General features: G+C 41.7%; 1 protein-coding gene across 1 annotated transcript in view; it reads left to right on the top strand.

The window, feature by feature from the left end:
• Nucleotides 1-6,984, top strand: part of LOC113822205 (GTPase-activating Rap/Ran-GAP domain-like protein 3) — a gene marked incomplete in the record, with an annotated part of 672,275 nt that overhangs the window by 376,654 nt on the left and 288,637 nt on the right.

Here is a 6,984-nt window from a genome sequence, read left to right as displayed (position 1 = left end):
CTTTATATTTTTTTTACCCTCTCTCTTTTCTACCTCTTTCTCTTCCACATCCCAAGCAAGAAAAAACAAACAAACGCGTATAAAAAAGGGATAACCCCACAGAGTTTTTTCTCCTACAAAGTTCACCGCTAGTCTGTGAAGTTCCTTTTTTATTTATATTTATTGGTGTGTGCCCTCTGTGTAGCATCTTTTGTAAAAGACAATTTGAAAACTGACAAGCTGGTTATGGGCTAAGCTCTTATTGAATTTTAAACAGCGGAGAGAACTTTTTCTAATTTCTTCTTCCACATCCCAAGCAAGAAAAAACAAACAAACGCGATAAAAAAGGGATAACCCCACAGTACCTTTCTACCTACAAAGTTCACCGCTAGTCTGTGAAGTTCTGTTTGTTATTTATATTTAGTGTGTGTAGCATCTTCAGTCAACTAGACAATTTGAAAACTGACAGTAGCTATATATGGGGCTATAGCTATATATATGAATATATATATAGCGGAGAGAACTTATGCAATTTCTTTCTAGCATAAACGTAGGGTGGGGGATAAAAATGCATTCGGGCTTAGACCTTAATACCACTTGATTTAAGGATTGATTTTGTTTGTCTTTTTTTTACCTGTAGGAGTTAAAGGCTTCATTGTGGATGTTCAGTCAACTATCGTGTTCAATTTATATATATATATACATATATATATATATATATATATATATATATATATATATATATATATATATATATATATATATATATATATATATATATATATATATATATATATATATATATATATATATATATATATATATATATATATATATATATATATAGATATAGATAAATTGTAGAGTTAGATTAGAAAGAAAGAGAGAGAGAGAGAGAGAGAGAGAGAGAGAGAGAGAGAGAGAGAGAGGGAGAAAGACCGAAAGAAAGAAAGAAAGAAAGAAAGAGAAAGAGAGAGAGAGAGAAAGAGCTAAGCTAATTTAACTTACTCGTGCTAAACTCGTTGGAACTCATTTCCTTCAGACTGGCCCTTAGTGTCAAGTAATTACAATAGAAGCTTACCCCTTCCCCTTCACTCTTTTACCCTCCCTTCCCTTTGTTTTTCACGTTTATTTACTTTTCTCGCATTCCACTTCCACTTTTCATTCATGTGTCATTGGCTCTTGTTATTCATTCTCTATTTTCTACATTATGTTTTATTTTTCAGATTCCGTTCCTTCATTTTTGTGTATTCGTTGATTTGTTTATTTATTTTGAAATTTCGTACTTTTCTATTTTCGTTTTATCTATGTCTGTTTTGGTTTGTTTATTGGTCATGTTTCCTTGCCTTTCTTTATTTTTCCTCATCCCCATTTTTCTTCCTCAGTTCCTCATCTCCCTCTCCCTTTCCTTTCCACATCTCCCTCTTTCTAAATCTCTCTTTTCCCTCCTCTTTCCCTCCCCTCCCTCTTCCTTCCCCTTCCCCTACCTCCGTCCTTCCTCCCTTTCTCCCTCTCCCATCTCCCTCCAATTTCCCTCCCCATTTCATATCCTCTCCCCACTCTTCCCCATATTCTTCTTCTCTCTCCCATATTTATCTCCTCTCTCGCATTTTCCATATCTCTCATTTCACCCTCTTCCTCTCTTCTCGGAAACCCACAAGTGTACAACATTGAACGCGAATTCAAAACCCTTAGTTCATAACAAGTTCTCTTCACACTTAAAGATCTCATAACATTGTTCATCATCATAGTCATCAATCCTTACATACTTCTAACCAGTTTATACCTTTATCGGTTCATTTGTTTATCTAACCATCTATATACATGCAATTTATTTATATATCTTTTTATCTTTTATTTCTTATTCTCTATTCATCTATTTATTTCTGTTTTTGCTATCAATCCTTGCATATTTTTAACCAGTTTATACCTTTATAGGTTCATTTGTTTATCTATCCATCTATATACATGCAATTTATTTACATATTCTTAAATCTTTTTATTTCTTATTTTCTATTTATCTATCTATTTCTGTTTTTGCAAGTCAATTCGCTATCCATTCACCGATCTATTTCTTCAATTCGTGGACCTCTTCCAATGATCTATCTATCTATTCAAACACACGTCTATCAGTCTATCGATACCACACAACACATCTGACGGTAGGAAAGCAAAGATCCCACTGATACCACTGATAAAATGATCGACATCTGACACATACCATTAGAATACCAACCCCGCGTACCAAAGCTCGCTGTTGGGTACACCGTGAACAGGGTATTGGCAGTGAATGAAAACCAGGTGTGAATTTGCATACAAATAAACTAACAATGGTGAATAAAGCCCGGTGTCCCTTTTTTTTTTCTTTCTTTCTTTTTTTTTCTGGCGCTCTTTGTAACGGCTTTTTCTGTTTCGTATTTTTGTTTCGTTTTTTTTTTTGGGGGGGGGGGTGTTTTTTTCGCTCTTGTTCTTTCTTTTTTGTGTATATTTTTTGCATTCTCTTCTTTTTTTCGTTCTTGCGTGTCCTCTCTTCGTTTTCAGATGTTCTTGTTTTCCCTCTCCTATCTATCTATCTAGCTAGCTAGTTATCTCTTTTTTTCTGTTCTCTCTTTCTCTCTCTTTCTTCTCTTTCTCTCATTCTCTCTCTCTCTATTCATATATCTACGTATCTATCTCTCTCTCTCTCTCTCTTTCTCTCTCTCTCTACTATATTCATCTATCTACCTCTCTCTCTCTCTCTCTCTCTCTCTCTCTCTCTCTCTCTCTCTCTCTCTCTCTATCTCTCTCTCTCTCTCCTCTCTCTCTCTCTCTCCTCTCTCTCTCTCTCTCTCTCTCCCTCCCTCTCTCTCTCCCTCCCTCTCTCTCTCTCTCTCTCTCTCTCTCTCTCTCTCTCTCTCTCTCTCTCTCTCTCTCTCTCTCTCTCTCTCTCTCTCTCTCTCTCTCCCTCTCTCTCTCTCTCTGTCTTTCTCTCTCTCTCTCTCTCTCTCTCTCTCTCTCTCTCTCTCTCTCTCTCTCTCTCTCTCTCTCTTCTCTCTCTCTCTCTCTCTCTCTCTCTCCCTCTCTCTCTCTCCCTCCCTCTCCTCCCTCCCTCCCTCTCTCTCCCTCTCTCTCCTCATAAGTTGGCTGTACGTGAAGCTCCGCCCCCTTTTTTTCTACCGACGCTAATATTATTTTTTTTCTTAATTTCTAATTACGAATGGTGATTAGTGTTTTTTGTACTTCGTAGATCCTGTTTACTTTTAGTTAATGAGTTACCGTTTCACCGGCTCAAAAGAAGTACGGAAAAGGAAATTCTCCGGAATACTTATTAACGTTATAGGTGATTTCATAGTGTAACGATTTTTTTTTTTTAATAATAGGATGCATACGAGCAAACACACACACACGCACACACACATATATATATATGTGTGTGTGTGTGTGTGTGTGTGTGTGTGTGTGTGTGTGTGTGTGTGTGTGTGTGTGTGTGTGTGTGTGTGTGTGTGTGTGTATGTGTGTGTGTGTGTGTGTGTGTTTAAGTATGTATGTGTATATGTGTGCATTTATGTATCTGTCTATCTATCTGTATATACATATCTCTTTCCCTCTCTCTTTATATATATATATATATATATATATATATATATATATATATATATATATATATATATATATATATATATATATATATATATATATATATATATATATATATATATACATATATATATATATATATATATATATATATATATATACATATATATATATATATATATATATATATATATATATATATATATATATATATATATATATATATATATATATATATATATATATATATATATATATATATATATATCCTCACCCTCACCCCTCTTCCCTCTCCTCCCCCTCTTATTCATCCTCCTCCTTCTTCTCCTCTTCATTCCTCCTCCTCCACTCCTTCACCTCCTCCCTCCTCCTCCACCTCAGCCTCCATCTTCACCTCCTCCACCTCCTCCTCCATCTTCTTCTCCACCTGCCCATCCCCTTTCCTCCCTCCTCCTTCTTCCATTTCTTCCTCCTCCTCCTCCTCCTCCTCCACCTCCCTCCTCCACCTCCCTCCCCTCCTCCACCTGCACACCCTCCCCCTCCCACCATCCCCCTCCACCTCCACCTCGTCCTCCACCTCAACCACCCTCCACCACCCCTTCCACCTCCTTGCCCCCTCCACCCCTTCCTCCCTTCCTCCACCTCCTCCTGCACACCCTCCCCCTCCACCTCGTCCCCCTCTACCTCCTTCTCCACCTCCTCCTCCACCTCCAGATCGCCGTCGCCAAGAACAGTCCCGCCGCCTCCGTCTCGGAGATAAGACATGGGGCAGAAAATGTGCGGCAGCTTTGCATTTTTTCGATATTTACAATCAAACCTTGTTTATCCGACCACGTTGCGAGTCCATAAAGTATTTTATCGACTCCCGATGCTTTTGAGGGGTTGGGGTGGGGGGGAGAGAGAGGGGAGAGAGGGGTGTGTGGGGGGAGGAGGGAAAGGGCGTGTGAGGTAGGGGTTAGTGGGGGAGGGGGAGGGGGAGAGGGGTGGGAAAAAGGGCGTGTGAGGTAGGGGTTAATGGGGTAGGGGGGAAGGGGGAGGGGAGGGGAAGGGATAAGAGCCAAAGGAGGGCTAATGGATTAATAGAGGGGATTGGGGAATGGAAGGAGATAAGTGTGGAAAAAGGATGGATAAATGGGTAGAAGTTAAAGGAGAAGGATAGTAGGAAGAGGCGTTAATGGAATTTGGATTAGAGATTAGGTAAAAAAGAGAAATAGAATAATAATGATATATAGACAAACAAATAAATGAAAAGAAAAAAATAAATAGATCAATAAAAACAATAGGGAAAAAGGTTAGGGGGAGAGGGGGTAGTGTGGAAGGGGTGTTAGTGGGGAGGAGAGGGAGGTGAAGAGTAGGCAAGAGGGGGGGGAGAGGTAAGAGAGAGAGGGGTGAGTAAGAGAGAGAGGGAAATAGGGGTAGTGAGGGATAGGGTGAATGGGGTGAGAGGGGGGGAGAGGGGAATAAGTGCGAAAATGAAGAATGATTCTTTAGTTCTCGCTTTAACGTCCTCTTTCGTGTGTAATTTGAGTCCTATTCTTGACCGACTTGTGTGCGGCTTTTGTGTTCTCTCTTTTCCACAAGAATAATTCTTTTCTTTACTCTCTTTTTTGTAATATAAAGTCTTCCCGAAGAAATTTATCGAAACTCTGGGAAAGATTTAAACCTCGTCGATTTTGCCTCGATATTCGAAACATTTTCACTTAGAGCTGGACTAGGTGGAAGGCAGAGAGAGGGAGAGGGAGGGTGGGAGGAGAGAGAGAGAGAGAGAGGAGGGGAAGAGATGGAGAGGGAGGGTGGGAGGAGGGTGGGAGGTAAGGGAGAGGGAGGGGAGGGGGAGAGAGGGAGAGGGAGGGTGGGAGAGAGAGAGAGAGGGAAAAGGAAGGGGAGAGGGAGAGGGAAAGGAGAGGGGAGAAGGGTAGGGGAAGGAAAGGCAAAAATATGTTGGGGTTGGGAATAGAGGGAGAAGGAGGAAGTGGAAGAGAGAGGGTGGTGGGAGAGAGGCGGAGAGGACAAGGAAGGGAAGGAGGGTAGGGGGAGGAAGGGGCAAGAGCGCATTAGGGAAAGGGAGAAGTGACAGAGGGAGATATGGATTTGAAGGAAAGGGGTGTCTAAGGGGGAGAGGGATGGGTGGGAGGTGAGCCAAGGGAGAAAAGAGAGGGAAGATCACATAGAGGGAGAAGGAAACGGAAATTAAGGGGATGAGATAACAGAAAGAAGAATAGAAATGGAACAGATAGCGTAAAAGAGATGCGAGTGACGAGATTATAAAAAAAAGAAAAAAAAAACGCCAAGAGAAGCAAAGAAAGAGACACAAAGAGGGGGAGGAAACGGGAGGATGAGATAAAAAGAGAAGAGAATAGAAACTTAACAGATAGCAGAGAAGAGAGACGAAATGAGGAAATGACGAAAAGAAACCAAAGACAAAGACGCTAAGAAAAACAAAAGAAAAGAGACGCAAACAAGGGAGAAGAAACGGAAAACGTAAGAGATAGCCGAAAGAGGGAAGAAGAAGAGATACGAAAGAGACGCAAAGAACGGGAAAGAAACAGGAAACGCAAGAAATAACCGAAAAAGGGAAGAAGAAGAGAAACGAAAGAGACAGCAAAGAAGGGAGAAAGAAACAGGAAACGCAAGAAATAACCGAAAAAGGGAAGAAGAAGAGAAACGAAAGAGACAGCAAAGAAGGGAGAAAGAAACAAGAAACGCCAGAAATAACCGAAAGAGGGAAGAAGAGGAGAGACGGAGGAGGTCAGCAGAGGGTAACCTCAATGACTCTTTACATCAAGTGTGAGGCGTGAGGCGAGAGAGTGTGACTTCGCTGGGAAGAGTGAAGCGATTGTTGAAGGCGGTTGAGGACAAGCTTTAAGAGTGTCGCGGCTGGGTAGGGGGGAGGAAGAGATGGAAAGGGGGAATGGGTGGGAAAGGGAAGGGGTATGCGGTGGGAGAAGGGGAGGGGAGGATGGATGGAGGTGGGGGAGGGGATAGAGAGGGAGAGGGCGAAGGAGGGAGGAATGGGAGAAGGAGAGGAGGAAGGTGGGGAAAGGGGGATAGGAGAGGGAGGAGGGCGAAGGAGAGAGAGATGGGAGATGGAGAGGAGGAGATGAAGAGGGGGAGGTAGGGGAAGGGGGAGGATGGAGGAAGAGGAAGGGGATAGGAGATAGAGAAGGGGAGGTAGGGAGGGGTAATAGGAGAGGGGGCGGATGGGAAGAGAGGTAGGAGAGGGAAAGTAGGAGGTGAGGAGAAGGGGGAGGGGTGGGAGAGGGAGAGGGGGAGGATGGAGGATGAAAGACAAAGAAAAGACTAAATTGATGTGGACGTATTTAGAACAGGTATTGTGCGTACGTATGTGGGTGTATGGATGTATGTAAACACGTAAACATGCATTTATGACTATGAGCATGCATGGATGGTCTTTTTAAAATCCACTTT

The sequence above is a fragment of the Penaeus vannamei genome, chromosome 22, assembly GCF_042767895.1.
Source record: "Penaeus vannamei isolate JL-2024 chromosome 22, ASM4276789v1, whole genome shotgun sequence".
Lineage (NCBI taxonomy): Eukaryota > Metazoa > Arthropoda > Malacostraca > Decapoda > Penaeidae > Penaeus > Penaeus vannamei.
The sequence above is the reverse complement of the archived record's forward strand: the minus strand, read 5'-3'. Positions and strand labels throughout refer to the sequence as shown.